Here is a 22,127-nt window from a genome sequence, read left to right on the forward strand (position 1 = left end):
GCCTGTTCATGTAGTGGCTCAGATTTAGTTGTATTTTTTAGGCTCAGAGAGATGGATCAGGGAACAACACAAAGGGTTCAGGGTCAGGTCAGGGTTTAGAGACAGGTATGAGGGAGAGTTAGAGGTCAGGGGCAGTAAATAACAAGTCAGAGGCAGAAGCCAGTGTTTGGACTCCAGATGGGAATGCTCGACTGTTGAAAGTCAGCAATCAGAGAGGTCAGGTTGGCGAGTCCCGGGTTGGGGGTGTGTACGTGCTGGAGTCATAAGGACCAGTGATCACCCTCCCCCACCCACCCTCATCCCCCTCCCATCACAGTCTGTGCAAGTCTGCAAGTCATGGCCCAAAGTTCAGACCCTTGATCAGCATGTCCTGAGGTCAATACCCAGAAGTCAGTAAAGTTCAGAGGCTAAGCTGAAGGTCAAAGTTTGGACCTCGATGTCTCGAGAGGTGGACGGTCAAAGGTTGAAGTTTGAGTTAAGTGAGATCGGAGTTAGAGGCACAAAACTTGAAGCCTTGTATCAGCTTGTCTGGAGGTCATAGAGGCCCAGTGTCTGTGAGTCCGAGAGTCTGTGGCCAAGGACTGAAGGCCCAAGTGATGGCTTACCCTGGGCTTGGAAGCCTGTTTGTGTGTGTGTGTGTGTGTGTGTGTGTGTGTGGATGGGTGTGGATAGGCTGGGAAAGAGGCTTGTTTTGCTGTTGCAAACACAAGAAAATCTGCAGATGCTGGAAAACGAAAGCCACAGACTCGAATGCTGGAAGAACTCAGCAGGTCGGGCAGCATCTATGGAAATAGTAAACAGTCGACATTTCAGGCCGAGACCGATGGCATTGTTGCTTTTACATTTTGTTTTGTTTTGTCATTGTTATTGTTACTGCTGGCGTTATTCTGGACATGCTATATTGATGCCAGAATGTGAGGTGACACTTGCGAGCTGCTCCCTGTCCATCCTGGGGTGTGTTCTCCATTAACACAAATGTCACATTTCACTGGATGATTCGACGTACATATGATAAATAAATGGTTGGTGGGGTGGAGATAGGTCTCTTTCAAAGGAGGTGTAAGACACTCCTTCCCTCCACTAGCCTGCAGGTCACCCTTCAGGAAGGTGTATCACCTACATAGCCCCACGGATCAGGGTCACGTGAAGCCGTGTTAGCAGGTGGTGAATGGTCATATGAGCAGGTGGTGCACATCACAAATCCTGGCTATGCAACCATTGAAGCCAAGCAGACAATCTCTGTAGATTATTGATAATGGCTGGGATCACCCATCTTGTAAAGACACTGCCCAAAAGAAGGCAATGTCAAACCACTTCTGTAGAAAAACTTGCCAAGAACAATGATGGTTATGGAAAGACCATGATCCCCCACGTTGTAATACTAAATAAATCTGAATAAGTATACATTATGATCTTGCTGTTTATTGTTTTGCTGCAATACACCTTTTCGGCAGTTTTTATACTTTCTTCTGCACTGTTACTATTTTCCCTTAGTCTAGTTCAGTACACTGTGTAATAATTTGATCTGTATAAACAGTTTGCCAGACAAGCTTTTCACTCTGTTTTGGTACGTGTGACAATAATAAACCAATTCCACTCAGCTGTATGGAGAGGGGGAGCTTACTGCGTGGGCAACAGCTTGCTCTCCACATCGTACTGCCCTGGCTTGCATATCGTGTAGACAGCCAGGACACAATATTCATGCACATAGCAAAACAAAGACAACGTACAGCATATCAACTGATCGACGACCACAAACATCCGGAACTTCAGACATAACTGTTTCCAACAAGGAAAGATGTAACCACTGACCCATGACATTCAATAGCATTACCATTGCCAAGTCTCAGAACATGAATATCCAGGAGACTACCACTGACAAAACATAAATGGATCATACATAGAAATATTGTGCTGTAAGAGAAGGTAAGAGTTTGGTTATTCTTTAGTGAGTGACTCCCATCCAGACCAAAGTGTCACCACCACCTACAAAGCAAAGGTTACAAGTGTGATGGAATACTCTCTGCTTAACTGGGTAAGTGCAAAACCAACAATTCTCAAGAAGCCCATCATTGTCCAGGTAGAAACAGACTGACTGGCTATTCAAACACACCAAACATTGATTCCCTCCATTACTCACACTCAGTAGCTCCACTATATACCATTTACAAACTGCACTGCAGTATTTTTTTGTCCTGGCTGCTCTGATAGCATCTCTCAAGCCTACAACCTCCACCATCCAGAAAGATAAAGGCTGCAGGCACGTGGGAACCCCACCAAATGCAGGTTCAGAAATTTGGAGATTTTTAAATCCCAAGGATAAAGAGTTTTCATTCTTTTCTCATGTATATCATCATTATTCTAGAATTGATTACATCCTTATTGATTCTCGTTTAATCCCATTTGCGATTGACTGCAACTATGATTCCATTGCTATTTCCAATCATTTGCCATAGAAACTGTCTATTAAGTTAATGGATACATCTTCTAGCTCTAGACAATGGCGGTTCAATACCACTCTGCTTCAAGACTCGGACTTTGTCATCTTTATTAAGGAACAGATTGACTTTTTCTTTTTAACAAAATTTACGGAAGAAATTTCCAGTGGGGTATTATGGGATATTTTTAAAGCATATATCCGTGGACAAATTATTTCATATTCTGCTGGACTGAAAAATCGAATTAATAATGAAATACTTATGCTGGTTGACAAGATTAAAGAAATTGACAAGAAGTATTCTATTCCTCCCTATAAGGAGCTTTATAAAGAGAGAGTTGAACTTCAAATAGAGCATAGTCTATTACTATCATCCTCGATCGAAAATCAATTAATTAAAACTAGGAGTCAGTTTATATACATGGAGATACATCTGGGAAATTACTGGCTAATCAATTGAAAACTGCTTCGGTTAAACGCCAGATCATTAAGATTCATAAAAGAGATGGCACTCTTGACGGTTGATCATGATGAGATAAACAAATCCTTTCGAGAATTTTATACTTCTTTATATCAATCAGAATTTCCTGGTGACCCGACTGTAGCGCATGAATTTTTGAGGAAATTGAATATTCCGAAATTACCACCCAATGAACATTTAAAATTATATGTACCTATTACGGAAGAAGAAATAAAGGATGCTATTTCCTCATTGAATTCAGGTAAAGCACCTGGTCCAGATGGCTATACAGTAGAATTTTTTAAATCCTTTTCTACTATACTTTCTCCCTGGTTATGTAGAATCTTTAAGGGTGCATTATTTATAGGTAAATTACCACAATCTTTTTATCAAGCTTCTATTTCCCTAATTCTTAAAAAAGACAAGGATCCTACTGAGTGTGCATCATATAGGCCTACATCCTTGCTGAATGTGGATTCTAAGATTTTTTCTAAAATCCTGCAACTACAAACGTTTGTAGACTAGAGAATGTATTGCCTCGAATTATTTCTGTTGACCAGGCTGGATTTATTAAAAATCACTATTTTTTCTTTAATGTTAGGAGATTAATGAATATTGTTTATACTTCTTCACCTAGAACTCTAGAATGTGTCATTTCACTGGATGCTGAGAAAGCTTTTGACAGAGTCGAATGGACGTATTTGTTTAATACACTTGAGAAATTCAATTTTAGTCTGGTATTTATATCTTGGATTAAATTGATATACCTTACCTCTTCAGCTTCGGTATTTACCAATAATCAAAGATCTCCCTTTTTTCAGTTATTTCGTGGTACTAGGTAGGGTTGCCCTCTTAGTCCATTATTATTCGATATTGCCTTGGAACCTTTAGCCATTGCTATTCGTGACTCACCTAATATATTTGGCATTACCCGTGGGAATGAGATACCCAAGTTATCACTATATGCAGATGACTTATTACTATATATCTCCAACCCTGAGAAATCCATTCCGGCAGTAATATCCCTGCTTGCTCAGTTTAGTAACTCTTCTGGCTACAAATTGAATCTTAGTAAGAGTGAACTCTACCCATTAAATATGCAGTTTCCCATTTATAGACGTTCACCATTCAGATTGAATACTGACTATTTTACTTATCTGGGTGTTAAAATTACTAAGAAGCAAAAGGATTTATTTAAATTCAATTTTTTACCGTTAATTAATCAGGTCAAACAATTGTTTACTAAATGGTCCCCATTGTCTTTATCACTGATTGGCCGAATCAATGCTATTAAAATGATTATTTTACCTAAATTTTTACATCCATTTCAAGCGGTACCAATTTTTATTCCTAAATCCTTTTTTGATACTGTTGATTCTAAAGTTTCCTCTTACATATGGCAGAATAAAAATCCTTAGATTAAGTAAAAAATACTTACAGAAGTCCAAAAAAGCTGGTGGTTTGGCATTGCCGAATTTAAGATTTTATTACTGGGCAATTAATATTCAATATTTAATATTCTGGACGCAAAATTGGGATATAATCCCAAGTCCACAATGGGTAAACCTTGAATGTTACTCTGTACAAGGGTTTTCACTGGTTTCTATTCTAGGAACTTTGCTTCCATTTGTTCTCTCTAAATTGAATAAACTAATGGTTAGTCCAATAGTTAAACATACGTTACGAATATGGTTTCAATCTCGTAATTTTTTTGGTTTGAAAAAATTTATTTTATCAAGCCCTATTATATCTAATTTTTTTCCAACCCTCTGTAATGGATCAAGCCTTTTTGACATGGAAAATGAAGGGTATAATATGTTTTCGTCATTTGGTCTTGGATAACTGTTTCATGTCCTTTGAATAGTTGTTCAATAAATATAATTTGCCCAGATCTCATTTTTTTTTAGATATTTACAAATAAGAAACTTTTTAAATACTATGCTACGTACCTTTCCGAATTCATACTCAACTGATATCACAGAAAAAAAATTAGGTTTAAATCCTTATCTCAGGGTTTAATAACAACTATTTATGATATAATTATGAATATACAGCCAGGTATATCTGATAAAATTAAAAATGAATGGGAAAGGGAACTTCATCTTCACTTACCTATTGAGAAATGGGAGAAAATTTTTGAATTAGTTAGCTTTTCCTCTATATGTGCTAAACATACATTGATATAATTTAAGGTGGTGCATAAGGCCCACATGTCTAAAGGTAAACTGGCTTGTTTTTACTCTCATATAAATCCTGTTTGTGACAAATGTCACTCTGAGGTAGCTTCTTTGACTCATATGTTCTGGTCTTGCCTTCTTTTGGAAAAGTTTTGGAAAGATATTTTTGATATTATTTTAACAGTTTTGCACGTTGATTTACAACCTCACCCCATTACTGCAATTTTTGGTTTGCCAATGATGGATCATAGCTCTTTATCCTCTTCAACTTGTCGAATAATTGCATTTATCACATTAATGGCTAGAAGGTCCATTTTATTGAATTGGAAAGAGACCAATCCCCCTACTACATTTCAATGGTTTTCCCGAACTATATCACGTTTAAATTCAGAAAAAAACCAAAAGTATCATTTTTGATCCGTTGGTTAAATTTGAAGAGACTTGGAAGCCATTTATTCAACACTTTTATATGATGTAGCTTGACCTTTTCCGAATCCTTTTTATTAGCCTGGAATATATGGATAGAGGAGCGGAGTTGACGACATTAATGATTGTATTATTTGTAATATATGCTGTTACGAGAATACACATAAAATTAAGATGTTTGCTGGCCTGGGCTAGCATCAGTGGCATCAGCAGTTGGTCTGCCACCTGCCCTCGGAGGGGAAGGAGAGATAAGGAACAATGGAGCAGCGTCTGGAGATGTGTAATGAAGGGATGTGGGAGGGAGAGCTGTCTGGAGCGGCTCCCCCCTTTGAACCCTGAACTGTTTGAAGTGATGGACAGGCGATACCCCAGCAGGGGGATAAAAAGGGATAGGTTCGCTAAGACAGACACACACGCCACCCGAGGTAACGAGACCCTGGAAGCGGTACGCTTCTCACGAGTGGGTGGAAAGGTACGATCAGCGGGAACCCGGTGTGTGTCCGCCCTTGCCTGGGTGCCGGGTTCACTGCAGAGGATCGACCGCATCTGGAGGAGGGGTCACAGTCGGTGACCTCAGGTGACATCACCAAGGACCCGCCCAAAAGCTGTTTGTGAGCCATCTCGCTGGTCTGTGAGTGAAGCCGTTCTGAATGATGAGTTGTTCCTATTCTATCTCTCTCTTCCCCCACGTTGTCCACCGCCATGGCAACGATTACTGCGAACTGAACTACTAAACTGGACTGAACTTTGAGTCATTTTGAAATTGGTCATTTACCCCTAGACAACGATAGAGCTTGATTGATGCTGTTATCTTAATTCTGTGCACATGTGTGTTTATCATCACTGAACTGTTGCATTTATTATCCTTTCGATTACTGTGTTGCTTGTTTCTTTAATAAAACTTTCTTAGTTCTAGTACTCCAGACTCCAACTGAGTGATCCATTTCTGCTGGTTTGGCAACCCAGTTACGGGGTACGTAACATAAGTGGGGTTCTCGTCCGCGATTTTGAACGCTAAATTTGGGACGGAGTAAATTGATTGGGTTAAAATTCCCGAAAGAAAGAAAAGACAAACAGCAGAAATGGAGGTTGAGGAATTTATAAAGGCGCCGACCTTGGAGGCATTAGAGGATGCCAGGAAATCGGAATTGATAGCTGTGGCAAAACGGGTGAATCTTGCTAAGGTGAAGTCGACAATGAGGAGAGAGGAGATACACAGAGCTATTGTAGAGCACTATGTATCTAAAGGTGTGTTTCCCCAAGGTGAGCTGGGGGTGGTGTCTATTGAAAAACCTGCTGGAGACGCGGTACAGGTACAGCTTGAAAAACTGAGACTCGAGCACGAGTTCCGGGTACGGCAGTTAGAACACGAAGAGAAGCAGTTAGAAAGGCAGGAGAGAGAGTTAGAAAGGCGGGAGAGAGAGAAAGAGGTAGAAAGGCAAGAGAGAGAAAGACAGTTGGAGAGAGAGGAGAAACAGAGGGAAAGGGAATTTGAGCTGGAGAAGTTAAAGATAAGGGCCGAGCAGGGGCTCGTGCCGAACCAAGGTGGAGGGTTCCGGGCGACCCAGGAGGTTAGGCTGGTTCCCCCATTTGACGATACCGATGTGGATCGGTACTTTCTCCACTTCGAAAAAGTAGCTATAAGTCAGGACTGGCCGAGGGATAAGTGGGTTGTCTTACTTCAGAGTGTACTGAAAGGGAAAGCCCAACAAGCTTACTTCGCTTTATCCGCGGAAGATGCCCAGAAGTATGAGGTGGTGAAGGAGGCCATCCTCAGGATTTATGAGTTGGTCCCGGAGGCATACCGGCAGAGGTTCCGGAATGCGAGGAAGCGGTGGGACCGCACGTATTTGGAGTTTGCTCGTGAGATGCAAACATATTGTGAGCGTTGGTGCGCCTCGAAAGGGGTAGAGGGGGATTATGACAGACTGCTGCAGCTGATTCTGATTGAGCAGTTTAAAGGTTGTGTCCCTGAGGGTATGAGACCCTACCTCGATGAGAAAGAGGCAGCCACGTTAGCCGCAACTGCTAAGTTAGCGGATGAGTATGCGTTGACGCATAAAATGAAGGTTGCCCCGAGTAAAGGCTACCAGAAGGGTAGTCAGGACGGCGGGGAGAGTCCGCCGGAAAAGTCAGAAAGTAAGCCGGGGACTAGTGAAAAGGATAAGGTAGACCGGGAGCAGTCTGGTAGGAAGTCTCCTGGGGTCGTCTGTTATAATTGTGGGAAAGTCGGACACTTTGCGTCCAGGTGCTTTGCCCCAAGGAAGGAGACGGGGAAAGGAAAAGCGGAAATTTTGAATGGCTGTATTGAGCTGTTAAGCGAACCGCTAGGGAAGGACAGGTCTGAAAAAGTCCAGGAAGGGCGCGAGAGGTTTATCTCGGCCGGACTGGTGTCAGTGAAGGAGAGGTTAAAACCAGTTCCAGTGCGGATCTGGAGAGACACGGGAGCGTGTCAGTCACTAATACTGAAGAGTGTATTAGAGTTTAGCTCAGAGACCCAGACTGGGGAGGTAGAGGTCAAAGGTGTTGGGGAAGGGACAGAGTCAGTCCCTTTGCACCAGATACATTTACAGAGCAACCTGGTCTCTGGACTAGTCACGATCGGGGTGAGGTCCGAATTACCGATGAAAGACGTGGAAGTCTTGCTCGGTAATGACATCGCCGGAGGAATAGTGTTCCCAGTCGTGAGATTGACGGGTCAGCCTGCCAGCATGGAGGCCCCGCCCGCGATGGTGAATTTGGCTGAAACATTTCTGCCAACCTTGTATGAGACAGGGTGTAGTGAGATAAGAGGTAGTGAGGGAGCTGGGACGGACGTAGCAGTAGCCAGGAAAGAATTTGTGCAGACGCAGGAGCGAGACGAGGGGCTGATGGTTTTGGCAGAGACCGCTCTCTCTGACACAGCCTTGACAAGCTATTGTGCGGACGAGGAAGTGCTAAGGAAGAAAGGGAAATCAAGTACAGCATCCGCAGATGAGGAGTGGGGGGTGGTGCAAAAGAGTTATGGGGATGAGGTTTTTAACATGGCCCACGAGGTACCCCCCGGTGGACATTTTGCGGTGCTGGAGGAAACAGTTGGTGGAATCACGAAAGAGAGTTACCGGCTGCCCAGGGGGAAAAATGTTATTGATCATGACCGACGCGAACTGAGACGGTCACCGGCTTTTGATATGCTAACAAACCTAGTCGGTGTTAGCGTGGAAATCAATGAAGCTAGGGGCCCCTTGATAAGAGGAAAAAACCATTTTGAAAAGATTAGGATGGGATCGGTCAGATGGGAGAAGGCTATTGTTTTGGCCAGGTCTACTGATAAGGTCTCTCCCTTAATCCCCGAAGGAGTAATTAAACGACTCGCACCCATGTGTTTGATTGTCCCGAGGAAATGCAAAGAACTGGGACGTTGGGTTATGTCTGTTACAATAGGGTAGCCAAGTAAACAACACCCATATTTTTCGAGTAATTCAGTGACTAAAGGGCTGATGAACACAGAGGTGTGTATTGGCAATTTAACACGGCTGTCTGAAGCCAGCTTGATAGTGAACCTTGGAAAAAATGAATTCGGCCACACGAATGTCACTTACCTGGGAATTGTGGTGACACAGGGGCAGCTGGCAGTGATGCAAGCTACAGTGCAGGCTATCGCTGACCTCCCAACCCCGACAGACAAGAGGGCCCTCAGAAGGCTTTTGGAGATGGTGGGGTACTGCAGGAAGTTTTGCAATAACTCTGCGGTCAATACCCGTCCCCCTCCTACTAAGCCCTTGCGAGGGAAAATTGAGTCGGAATGGGACGACCCTTGTTGTTGTGGTCCGGGACAAAACCAAATGAGAGGTTACATTGGTCGCAATTCATCAGTGTTTTTGGCCACTATGAAGTTTGCTGAGTTGGAGCCTGGTCTAAGGGATTATTAATAACACGTGTAAAAGGAACAGAAAATGTGATGACTGTCTGTCAAGGTGTTGACAATTTCAAATTCTCTGTATTAGCTAAATAACTGTTAAAGATGTATATTGTGTATGTATCAGATAATGTAGTCATGTTTGTAATTTTTACCTCCCGGTAAAAATCCTTAAAGGGGGAAAGTGTTACGAGAATACACATAAAATTAAGATGTTTGCTGGCCTGGGCTAGCATCAGTGGCATCAGCAGTTGGTCTGCCACCTGCCCTCAGGGGAAGGAGAGATAAGGAACAATGGAGCAGCGTCTGGAGATGTGTAATGAAGGGATGTGGGAGGGAGAGCTGTCTGGAGCGGCTCCCCCCTTTGAACCCTGAACTGTTTGAAGTGATGGACAGGCGATACCCCAGCAGGGGGATAAAAAGGGACAGGTTCGCTAAGACAGACACACACGCCACCCGAGGTAACGAGACCCTGGAAGCGGTACGCTTCTCACGAGTGGGTGGAAAGGTACGATCAGCGGGAACCCGGTGTGTGTCCGCCCTTGCCTGGGTGCCGGGTTCACTGCAGAGGATCGACCGCATCTGGAGGAGGGGTCACAGTCGGTGACCTCAGGTGACATCACCAAGGACCCGCCCAAAAGCTGTTTGTGAGCCATCTCGCTGGTCTGTGAGTGAAGCCGTTCTGAATGATGAGTTGTTCCTATTCTATCTCTCTCTTCCCCCACGTTGTCCACCGCCATGGCAACGATTACTGCGAACTGAACTACTAAACTGGACTGAACTTTGAGTCATTTTGAAATTGGTCATTTACCCCTAGACAACGATAGAGCTTGATTGATGCTGTTATCTTAATTCTGTGCACATGTGTGTTTATCATCACTAAACTGTTGCATTTATTATCCTTTCGATTACTGTGTTGCTTGTTTCTTTAATAAAACTTTCTTAGTTCTAGTACTCCAGACTCCAACTGAGTGATCCATTTCTGCTGGTTTGGCAACCCAGTTACGGGGTACGTAACAATGCTCAGGTTTGTTTTTTTTTGTTCAGATCAGTTTTTGGTTAAGTTTAATTTAGTTTTTTTTTGTAACTTTGGGATTTTTTGTGATTTTTAAAAAATTTTTCCTTTTATCATGATTAACTATACTGAGAGTTTGGGAGGTCTACTATACTTGTATTATCTGTAGCTTTATTTGCATATGTCTATTACCAATAATGTAATTCCAATCTCTTTGTATTACTGATGTTACTATGTTTAGGAACCTGAAAATTAATAAAAAGATTAAAAAAAAAGCAAAGGTTACGAATGTGATGGAATATTCTCTGCTTAACTGGATGAGTGCAAAACCAACAATTCTCAAGGAGCCCATGATCGTCCAGGTGAACACAGACTGACTGACTCCTCAAACACACCAAACATTGATTCCCTCCATTACTCACACACAGCACCTCCACTCTGTTTCATTTACAAACTGCACTGCAGTATTTTTTAGTCCTGGCTGCTCTGACAGCATCTCTCAAACCCATAAACTCCACCATCAAGAAAAATAAAGGCTGCAGATACATGGGAATCCCACAAAATTCAGGTTCCCTTTGAAGCCACACACCAGCCTGACTTGGAACTACATTGCCATGTAGACTCTCATCATAGCTGGATCTAAATTCTGCAGATCCCTGTCCAACAGCACCGTGAGGTCACACTCAGCGGCTACTTTGTTAGGTACACCTGTATACCTGTTCAGTAATGCAAATATCTCATCAACCTGCTATGTGGCAGCAACTCAATGCAGACTGGTCAAGATGTTCAGTTGTTGTTCAGACCAAATATCAGAATAGGGTAGAAATGTGATCTAAGCAACTTTGACTGTAGAATGATTGTTAATCCCAGATGGGATGGTTTGATTATTTCAGAAACTGCTGATCTCCTGGGATTTTCATGCACAAAAGTCTCTAGAGTTTAGAGAGAATGGTGTGAAAAACATAAAATATCTGGTGAGTGTCACTTCTGTAGGTGAAAATGTCTCGTTAAGAGTGAGGTCAGAGGAGAATGGCCAGACTGGTTCAAGCTGACAGTAACTCAAATAACTCTGGACAACAAATTTTTTCAAAAGTGTTGCTTCCTCAGAGTTTTTTTTAATTTATGCTAGACTGCTTGAAGATCAACAAAATATAATTTCAGACTATGTGTATCACGTTGGAATTTGGAGAAACAACAAATTAACTTTTATTGAATATAATGTGTATAATTGCAAAATGGTGCTGATGCTTTGCAACAGTTCAACTAAGTTAAAAATATTTTGTTAATGATTTTCATTTGTAATCAGTGTCTGAGGCTTCTCGTTTAAGTGTCCAACAATAATTTGCCAGCATTGATGGATTCCAGTTTGCCCTATATCTTTTCTCCATGACCGCAATGTCCTGCTGAAACCTTTCACTAACGGCACCAAGATTTGCTGGGAAGAGGTCTAAATGGGAATGCAGAAAATGAATCTTTAGTGACATGTTGCATTTCATGATTTTATGTGCTTGAAGTATGCTTTCAACCAGCTGCATGCAGTTTGATGTTCTGTAGATGCCGAGAAAATTATCAGCAACTTCCTTGAATGCCTTCCATGTGATTTTCTCCGGTCCCACTAGAAATTCTTCAAATTGCCTGTCATTGATGACCTGTTTGATTTGTGGACCAACAAAAATACTTTCCTTAATCTTGGCATCAGTTATTCTGGGAATCGTCTGTCTCAAACATCAAAATTCTTCCTAGAAATTTTTGTGCCTTCTGATAGCAAATTCCATCCTTACAGTCCTGAACCCAATAATTATTACTAAAACCTGTCCTGCCATGCAGCAGCCGCACTGCCTAAGCCTGCCCAAGCATGCCCGGACAAGATAGGAAACTTTCCAGCTTGCACTGTAGGCAACATTTTTAATTGACTTGAACTATGAATTGAAATAATAAACATAAGTTTATTAAAAATGGTGCGCGATAGGGAAATTTCATGGTGATTTTCATGATCTACCCAAAATTCATGAGATACACCTAAAAGTATTCAGGAAGCAAAATCTTTCTTTTCCAATCTTTTTATTAATTTTCAAAATTATGAACATAACAACAATATTAATGAGCAGAGACTGGGATTACATTATTAATAATTGACATTGCAAATATAGCATTGGTAATAATACAGATGTATGAAGTTTCCCAAACTCTAAATGTATTTACAAGGTAGAGGGATAAATGAGAAAAAATCTAAAAAAAACCCAAATTAGAAAAGAAAGAAAAAGCAGATTAATTAAACTAGGCGACATTAACCTAAACTAAATAAAACTAAAAACAAAACTATAGAAAAAAAAGACAGGCTAACATATTACAAGGATAGAATCATCAATGTTGTTAAATCCACTCCTCTATTTGTGTATTTTAAGTTTTAAAAAAAAGGATTCGAAAAGGTCAAATTACATCATATGAAAATGTTGAATAAATGGTCTCCAAGTTTTTTCAAATTTAATTGAAGGGTCGGAGGTGCCACTTCCAATATTCTCTAAATTTAAACAAGATATAGTTTGAGAAAACCATTGAAATGTAGTAGGGGGATTGGCCACTTTCCAGTTCAATAAGATAAATTTTCCAGCCATTGATGTTAAAAAAGCAATCATCTGACAGGCATAAGGGGATAACCCAAAAATTGCAGTAACAGGGCATGGTTGTAAATTAATATGCAAAATCTTTGTTGTCCAGTTTAACCACCCACTACAATAGTGGTGTGTAGAAGAATATCTCTGAATGCACAACATGTGGATGGGCTACAGCAGCAGAAGACCAGGAGCATATCAAGGTACCTCCTGTACATCATCCATGGAACAAATACGGTGACACCAAACGGCCAATCAGCATTTTCTCAAGGAATAAAAGGGATAGGCAAAAAAATTTTAGTTTTGCCAGTATCAGCCAGATACCCAAAATAAATTAAACCACAAAATGACTAATGGATTTAAAAGTAATGTAGTTAGCATAAAAAACGACACAAGACATTATGTGTAATCTATTTGAGGTTAAACACAAGTGGTTTTTGGAATCTTATGTGATAATAATGAAATTACTGTACTTTCTTAATCTAGCCAATACATAACGATGGTCAACTCTACCCTGTTAGAAATAAAACATTCAATACAATCAAGAATAGGGTTCAAGCAACATCTCCATCTCTATTTTTTTCAACTCTTCTGCTCCACGAGACTTCATCTTTACCCCTTCTTTACTCCCTATACACTCATGACTGAGTGGCCAGAATCTCTTCTAACTCTATCTATGAGTTTCCAAATGATTCTAGCATAGTGGGCCTACCTCAAATAACAATGTTGGAGTACAGGAAGGAGATAGAGAGCTTAGTGGCATGGAGTCATGGTCATTGACTTCAGAAAGGCAGGGAGTAGGGGGCGGTGGGCGAGTAGAGCACCTGCTCCTGTCTACATCAATGGTGTTTAGGCTGACAGAAATGAGATCTTCCATTTCCAGATCTAACCACCTCATACAACTATGTGATGTCCTGGCCAAGAATGCTTACCAATGCCTCTGATTCCTCAGGAGTCATTGCAAGTCACATTTAATCACTGAATCATGCTCCACTTAAGCTTTCTATTAAAATTCAGGTCAATACACAAAATAATAGACAATGGCGTTTTAATTCGTTGCTGCTTCAGGACTCGGATTTTGTTAACTTTATGAATGAACAGATTGATCTTCTTTTTTTACAATCAACTACACAGAGGATAATTCTGTGAACATTCTTTGGGATACTTTTAAAGCTTATATTCGTGGTCAGATTATCTCGTATTCTGCTGCTTTGAGGAAGAAGCTGAAGCAGGAGGAGATGGTAATTGTGGACAAGATTAAGGAAATTGATAAGAAATATGTTACAGCTCCCTCTGAGGAGTTGTATAAACAAAGAACTGAACTTCAAATGGAACACAGTTTATTACTTTCGTCCTCGATTGTAAACCAATTAAAGAAAACAAGAAGTGAATTTTATGTACATAGTGACAAAGTTGGCAAACTGTTGGCTAACCAACTGAAGTCTAATTATACTGAATCTCAAATTAATCAGATTTATAATCAAAATGATCGACTGATACTTGATCATGCGGAGATTAATCAAACCTTTTTTGATTTTTATTCTTCCTTATATCAATCAGAGTCTTTACGAGACTCTAAATATATGAATAACTTTTTAGATAACCTAGATTTCCCTGAGATTTCACAGGATATGTCTTCTATGCTAGATACTCCCATTACCACTGATGAGATTAAGAATGTTATTTCCTCTATGAACCTGGGGAAAGTTCCTGGCCCTGATAGGTTTACCGGGGAATTTTATAAGTTTTTTGCACCTTCATTAATCCCTTGGTTCTGTAGGGTTTTGGAGGCTTCATTAAAACTTGGTAAACTTCCCGAATCTTTCTATAGAGCGTCAATCTCTCTAATATTAAAGAAGGATAAAGATCCTGCTCAATGTGCATCTTATAGACCAATATCTTTATTAAATGTTGATTCTAAAATTTTTTCTAAATTATTAGCAAACAGATTAGAAAAAGTACTTCCTTTTATTATCTCGGAAGACCAAACGGGTTTTATTAAAGGTCGTTACTCTTTCTATAACATTCGCACACTGTTAAATATTGTTTATACCCCCTCACAAAATGTTCCTGAGTGTGTTATCTCTTTAGATGCTGAAAAAGCCTTTGATAGAGTAGAATGGCCTTACTTATTTAAGGTGCTTGAAATGTTTAATTTTAGCTCGAAATTTATATCCTGGATCAAATTGTTATATCATTCTCCTATGGCCTCGGTCCGTACTAACTCTTTAAGCTCACCTTTTTTCCCTCTTTTTCGAGGTACTAGACAAGGTTGTCCTCTTAGTCCTTTATTATTTGATATTGCATTAGAACCTCTTGCAATTGCCATTCGAGAATCTCCAAATATTATTGGGATAACTCGGGGCTTAAAGTCCCATAAAGTATCACTCTATGCTGATGACTTACTTGTATATATTTCTAATCCTCAAAAATCTATCCCTGCTGCTTTAGATTTATTAGCACAATTTAGTCTTTTTTCAAGTTATAAATTAAATCTTAGTAAGAGTGAACTTTTCCCGATTAATAAACAACTTCCCTTGTATCATAGCTTTCCATTTAAATTGATTAATAATTATTTTTCATGTCTTGGGATTAAAATTACTTGTAAACACAAAGATTTATTTAAGACTAATTTTTTACCCTTAATTGATCATATTACTCAACTTTCATCTAAATGGTTTCCATTATATTTAACTTTGATTGGTCATATTAATGCAGTTAAGATGTTTATTCTGCCAAAATTTTTATATATTTTTCAGGCATTACTGATTTTTGTTCCAAAATCTTTTTTTGATAAAGTTGACTCTAAAATTTCCTCATTTATTTGGCAAAATAAAAACCCGAGACTGGGTAAAATACATTTACAGAAAGCTAAGAGAGATGGAGGTTTAGCATTACCTAACTTTAGATTCTATTATTGGGCAATTAATATTCGACATATGAAATTTTGGCTACTTGATCAAGATACACTATCCATTCCTCAATGGGTAGTATTGGAATTACAATCTGCTCAAGGTTATGCACTTGGCTCTATTTTAGGTTCCTCTCTTCCTTTCGATTTGAAACGCCTCAAACAGATCTGTAACCCGATAGTTAAATATACCTTACGTATTTGGTTTCAATTCAGAAAATTTTTCGATCTTAACCAATTTGGGCTAGCGATCTCTATTTTAGGTAACATATTTTTTCCTTCCTCTTTCACGGATCGTGCTTTTCAAATTTGGAAGACTAAGGGTATTTCACGGTTTTTGGATTTATTTTTAGATGGTTCCCTTATGTCTTTTGAACAATTATCTAATAAATATAGTTTACCAAGAGTACACTTTTTTAGATATCTTCAAGTTAGAAATTTCGTAAGGACTATACTTTCTTCCTTTCCAATGCTCCCTCCTACATATATTTTAGATACTATAATTAACCTTAATCCATGTCAGAAAGGTGCAACGGCTATTATTTATAATATTATTATGAAACTTAAGAAAGCTCCATTTGATAAGATTAGGTCAGATTGGGAACAGGAATTGGGTTCTATTATTTCCATGGATGACTGGGGGAAGATTTTACAATTAGTCAATACTTCCTCTATCTGTGCTAAACATTCCCTAATTCAATTTAAAGTTGTACATAGAGCACATATGTCCAAAGATAAATTAGCTCGTTTTTATTCTCATATTAATCCTTTTTGTGACAGATGTCCGGGGCAGATAGCCTCTTTAACTCATATGTTTTGGTCTGGTCCTACTCTGGAAACTTTTTGGAGAGACATTTTTAATATTATCTCAAAGGTATTGAATATAGATATCTCTCCTCATCCTATTGCTGCTATCTTTGGATTACCTAAAATTTCCAGTAATCTTTCTCCTTCAGCCCGTAGAATGATTGCATTTCTTACTTTAATGGCGAAAAGATGTATCTTACAACATTGGAAAGAGCCTAATGCTCCAACTACCTTCTTTCGGTTTTCCCAGACGATATTATGCTTAAATTTGGAGAAAATTAGAAGCAATCTTTATGATTCCTCACTTAAATTTGAACAGACCTGGAGATCTTTTATTCAATATTTTCATTTAATATAATTTGTTTTCCTCTTTTGGTCCATATTTATATTCCCTTCTTGCTTTTTTTTTTACTGATTTTAATGGAGGTCGGGTTTGAGGACGTGATTTTAAGTTCTTTAACTCTACCTGTTTCCAAGTTAGCCCATTGCTTTGCTTTGCTTTTAGTTTAGTTGCACGGTTGGTTTTTTTTTGGGGGGTTTTCTTGGGGTTTTTTTTTCCTTTTCTCTACTGATATATATAAATTAGTATACTATTATTTTACCTTATTATTTTATGTTTAAATTGCACTGTTTGTATCAATTTTTTTTCTGTATTAATATTTCCTGTAATTTTATTATATTCTAACAGTGTATTAGTGCCTATATGGTTTACCTTTTGTATACTTATTTAATAAAAAGATTTAAAAAGAAAGGAGTCATTGCAAGTCAGCAAGTCATGGCCCAAAGTTCAAACCCATGATCAGCATGTCCTGGGGTCAATACCCAGAAGTCAGCAAAGTTCGAAGGCTAAGCTCAAGGCCAAATTTTGGAGCTCGATGTCTCTGGATGTAGAAGGTCAAAGGTTGAAGTTTAAGGTCAGTGAGCAGCCCAGAAGTTGAAGCCCTGGATCAGCTTCTCTGGAGGTCAGAGGCCCAAAGTCTGTGAGTCCGAGAGTCTGTTGCCGAGGACTGGAGGCCCAAGTGATAGCCTATCCTGGGCTTGGAAGCCTGTTTGTGTGTGTGTGTGTGTGTGTGTGTGTGTGTGTGTGTGTGTGTGAGTGGATGGGTGTGGATAGTCTGGGAAAGAGGCTTGTTTTGCTGTTGCAAACATAAGAAGTTCTGCAGATGCTGGGAATCAAAAGCCACACACTCAAAATGCTGGAGGAACTCAGCAGGTCAGGCAGCATCTGTGGAAACAGTAAACAGTCAAAGTTTCAGCTGAGACCCATGGGGTTTTCTCATTTGTTTTGTCGTTGTTATTGTTACTGCTGGTGTTATTCTGGATATGCTATTTTGACCCCAGAATGTGTGGCAACACCTGCGAGCTGCTCCCTGTCCATCCTGGGGTGTGTTCACCATTAATACAAATGTCACATTTCACTGGATGTTTCGACGTACATATGACAAATACATGGGTGGCGGACTGGACACAATATCCATGCACACAGCAAAACTAAGACAAATTAGAGCATATCAACTGATCGATGGCCACAAACATCTGGGACTTCCTGCCTAACTGTCTCCAACAAGGAAAGATGTAACCACTGACCCATGACATTCAATGGCATTACCATTGCCAAGTCTCTCATCATTAATATCCAGGAGACTACCACTTATAAAACGTAAATGATCAGCAACTGAAATATTGTGCTTTAAGAGAAGGTAAGAGGTTGGTTATCCTTTAGTAAGTGACTCGCCCCTGACCAAAGTGTCACCACATCTACAAAGCAAAGGTTACAAGTGTGATGGAATACTCTCTGCTTAACTGGATGAGTGCAAAACCAACAATTCTCAAGAAGCCCATCATCGTCCAGGTGAAAGAAGACTGACTGTCTCCTCAAACACACCAAACATTGATTCCCTCCATTATCAACACACAGTAGCCCCACTATGTACCATTTACAAACTGCACTGCAGTACTTTTTGGTCCTGGCTGCTCTGATAGCATCTCTCAAACCCACAACCTCCACCATCAAGAAGGATAAAGGCTGCGGGCATGTGGGAACCCCACCAAATGCAGGTTCCCTTTGAAGCCACACACCATCCTGACTTGGAACTACATTGCCATGTAGACTCTCATCATAGCTGGATCTAAATTCTGCAGATCCCTGTCCAACAGCACCATGAGGTCACACTAAATAGCAACTTGGTTATTTACACCTGTATACTTCTTCATTAATGCAAATATCTCATCAGGCAATCATGTGGCAGCAGCTCAATGCAGACCGGTCAAGATGTTCAGTTGTTGTTCAGACCAAATATCAGAATAGGGTATAAATGTGATCTAAGCAACTTTGACTGGAGAATGATTGTTGGTGCCAGATGGAGTGGTTTGATTATCTCATAAACTGCTCATCTTCTGTGATTTTCATGCACAAAGGTCTGTAGAGTCTGCAGAGAAAGGTGAGAAAAACATAAAATGTCTAGTGAGTGTCACTTCTGTAGGTGAAAACGCCTCGTTAATGACAGAGGTCAGAGGAGAATGGCCAGACTGATTCAAGCTGACAGTAACTCAAATAACCACCCGTTACAACGCTGGTGTGTAGAAGAACATCCCTGAGTGTACAACATGTGGATGGGCTACCGCAGCTGAAGACCACGAGCATATCAAGATACCTCCGGTACATCATCCATGGAACAAATACGGTGACACCGAACGGCCAGTCAGCATTTTCTCAAGGGATAAAATGGATAAGCAAAAAAATCGTATGTTTTTCAGTGTCAGCCAGATAACCAAAATAAATTAAACCACAAACTGACAAATTGATTTAAAAGTGATGTAGTTACCATGAAAGCCACACCAGAAATTATGTGAAATCTAATTGAGGTCAAACACAAATGGTTCTTGGAATCTTACATCATAAGAATGAAATTGCTATTCTTTCTCTATCTAGCCAATACCTAAAGATGGTCAACTCCACCCTGTTAGGAAATAAAACATTCACTACAAACAAGAATTGGGGCCATGCAACATCTCCATCTCCATTTTTTTCAACATTGGTGCTCCACAAGGCTGCATCCTCAACCCCTTCTTTACTCCCTGTACACTCATGACTGAGTGGCTAGAATTTCTTCTAACTCTATCTATGAGTTTCCAAATGATTCTAGCATAGTGGGCCTCACTCAGATAACAATGTTGCAGTGCAGGAAGGAGATAGAGAGCTTAGTGACATGGAGTCATGGTCATTGACTTCTGAAAGGCCGGGGTGGGGAATGTGGGTTGTGCAACTGCTCCTGTCTCCATCATGGTTGTCCAAGCTGAGGGGAATGAGATCTTCAAGTTCTAGGTCTAAACATCTGATAAAACTACATGATGTCCTGGCCAAGAAAGCTCACCAACGCCTCTAATTCCTCAGGAATCTATAGAAATTTGGCATGTCGCCACCAATTCTTATCAAATTTTTTGATACACCATAGAAAGCATTCTGGGTGCTTAATGGATTTAATGAGAACTGCTCCAGGTGAGACCTCAACAAACTCTGGAGCAGGTATTCCCAACCTTTTTAGTGCCATGCTCCTACCAATAACTGAGGGGTCCCTGATCCCCAGGTTGGAAACCCCTGCTGTAGTCAGTTGCGGACACAGATCAGCACATCATAGGAACAAGCCTCCTCTCTAGGAACTCTGTCTATGCTTCTCACTGCTTTGGTAAAGTAGCTAGTATAATGCCACCCATCCTGCCCATTCCCACTTCTCCCATCTTCCATCGGACAGAAGTACAAAAGACTGAAAGTACATACCACCAGACACAAAGACAGCTTCTATTCCACCGTTATCAGACTATTGAATGGACCTCTTGTGCTATAATATGGACTCTCAGCTTCACAATCTACTGAACCTTGTCTGAATCAAGATAGCATCAAACTGTAATACTTGTTCATGTTGTGGCTCAGATTTAGTTGTATTTTTTCATGTGCAGAGAGATAGTTCTGGGAACAACACAGTGGGTTCGGGGTCAGGTCAGGGTTTAGAGACAGGAATATGGGAGAGTTAGAGGTCAGGGGCAGTAAATAAGTCAGGGGCAGAAGCCAATGTTTGGACTCCAGATGGGAACGCTCCACGGTTAAAAGTCAGCAACCAGAGAGGACAGGTTGGTGAGTCCTGGGTTGGGGGTGTGTACGTGCTGGAGTCATAAGGATGAGTGAGCACCCTCCCCCACCCACCCTAACCCCCTCCGATCACAGTCTGTGCAAATCTGCAAGTCATTGCCCAATGTTCAAACCCTTGATCAGCATGTCCTGGAGTCAATACCCAGAAGTCAGCAAAAGTCAAAGGTTAAGATGAAGGTCAAAGTTAGGAGCTCAATGTCTCTGGAGGTAGAAGATCGAAGGTTGAAGTTTGACGTCACTGCGACTGGATTTAGAGGCGCAAAAGTTGAAGCCCTGAATCAGCTTCTCTGAAGGTCAGAACCCCAATGTCTGTGATTTCGAGAGTCTGTGGTCAAGGGCTAGAGGCCCAAGTGATGCCCTATCCTGGGCTTGCAAGCCTGTAATTTTGTGTGTGTGTGTGTGTGGATGGGTGTGGATAGGCTGGGAAAGAGGCTTGTTTTGCTGTTGTGAACAAACCCCCAGATGCTGGAAATCGAAAGCCACACACTCAAAATGCTGGAAGAAGTCAGCAGGTCAGGCAGGACCTGTGGAAAGAGTAAAGATCACAAGTTCACAAGACAAAGGAGCAGAAGTAGGCCATTCGGCCCATCGAGTCTGCTCCGCAGCTCCCCCATGAGCTAAACTACTCACCCATCTAGTTCCAATTTCCAGCTTTTTCCCCATATCCCTTGATACCCTGACTAATTAGATACCTGTCAATCTCCTCCTTAAACACCCTCAATGATCGGGCGTCCACATCTGTATGTGGCAACGAATTCCACAAATCCACAACCTTCTGGCTAAACAAGTTTCTCCTCATCTCTGTTTTAATTGGGTACCTTCTAATTCTAAGACTATGGCCTCTTGTTCTGGACTCACCCGCCAAGGGAAACAACCTTTCCACATCTACTCTGTCCAACCCTTTCAACATTCAAAACATTTCTATGAGATCCCCTCTCATTCTTCTATACTCCAATGAATACAATCCAAGAGCCGACAGACGCTCCTCATATGTTAGCCCCTGCATTCCAGGAATCATCCTCGTAAATCTTCTCTGAACTCTCTCCAACATCAGTATATCCTTTCTAAGATAGGGGGCCCAAAACTGCACACACTATTCCAAATGAGGTCTCACTAATGCCCCATAGAGCCTCATCAACACCTCCTTACTCTTATACACTATTCCTCGTGAAATGAATGCCAACATAGCATTCGCTTTCCTTACCGCCAATCCAATTTGGTGGTTAACCTTTAGGGT

Source organism: Mobula hypostoma, chromosome 27 (assembly GCF_963921235.1).
Source record: "Mobula hypostoma chromosome 27, sMobHyp1.1, whole genome shotgun sequence".
Lineage (NCBI taxonomy): Eukaryota > Metazoa > Chordata > Chondrichthyes > Myliobatiformes > Myliobatidae > Mobula > Mobula hypostoma.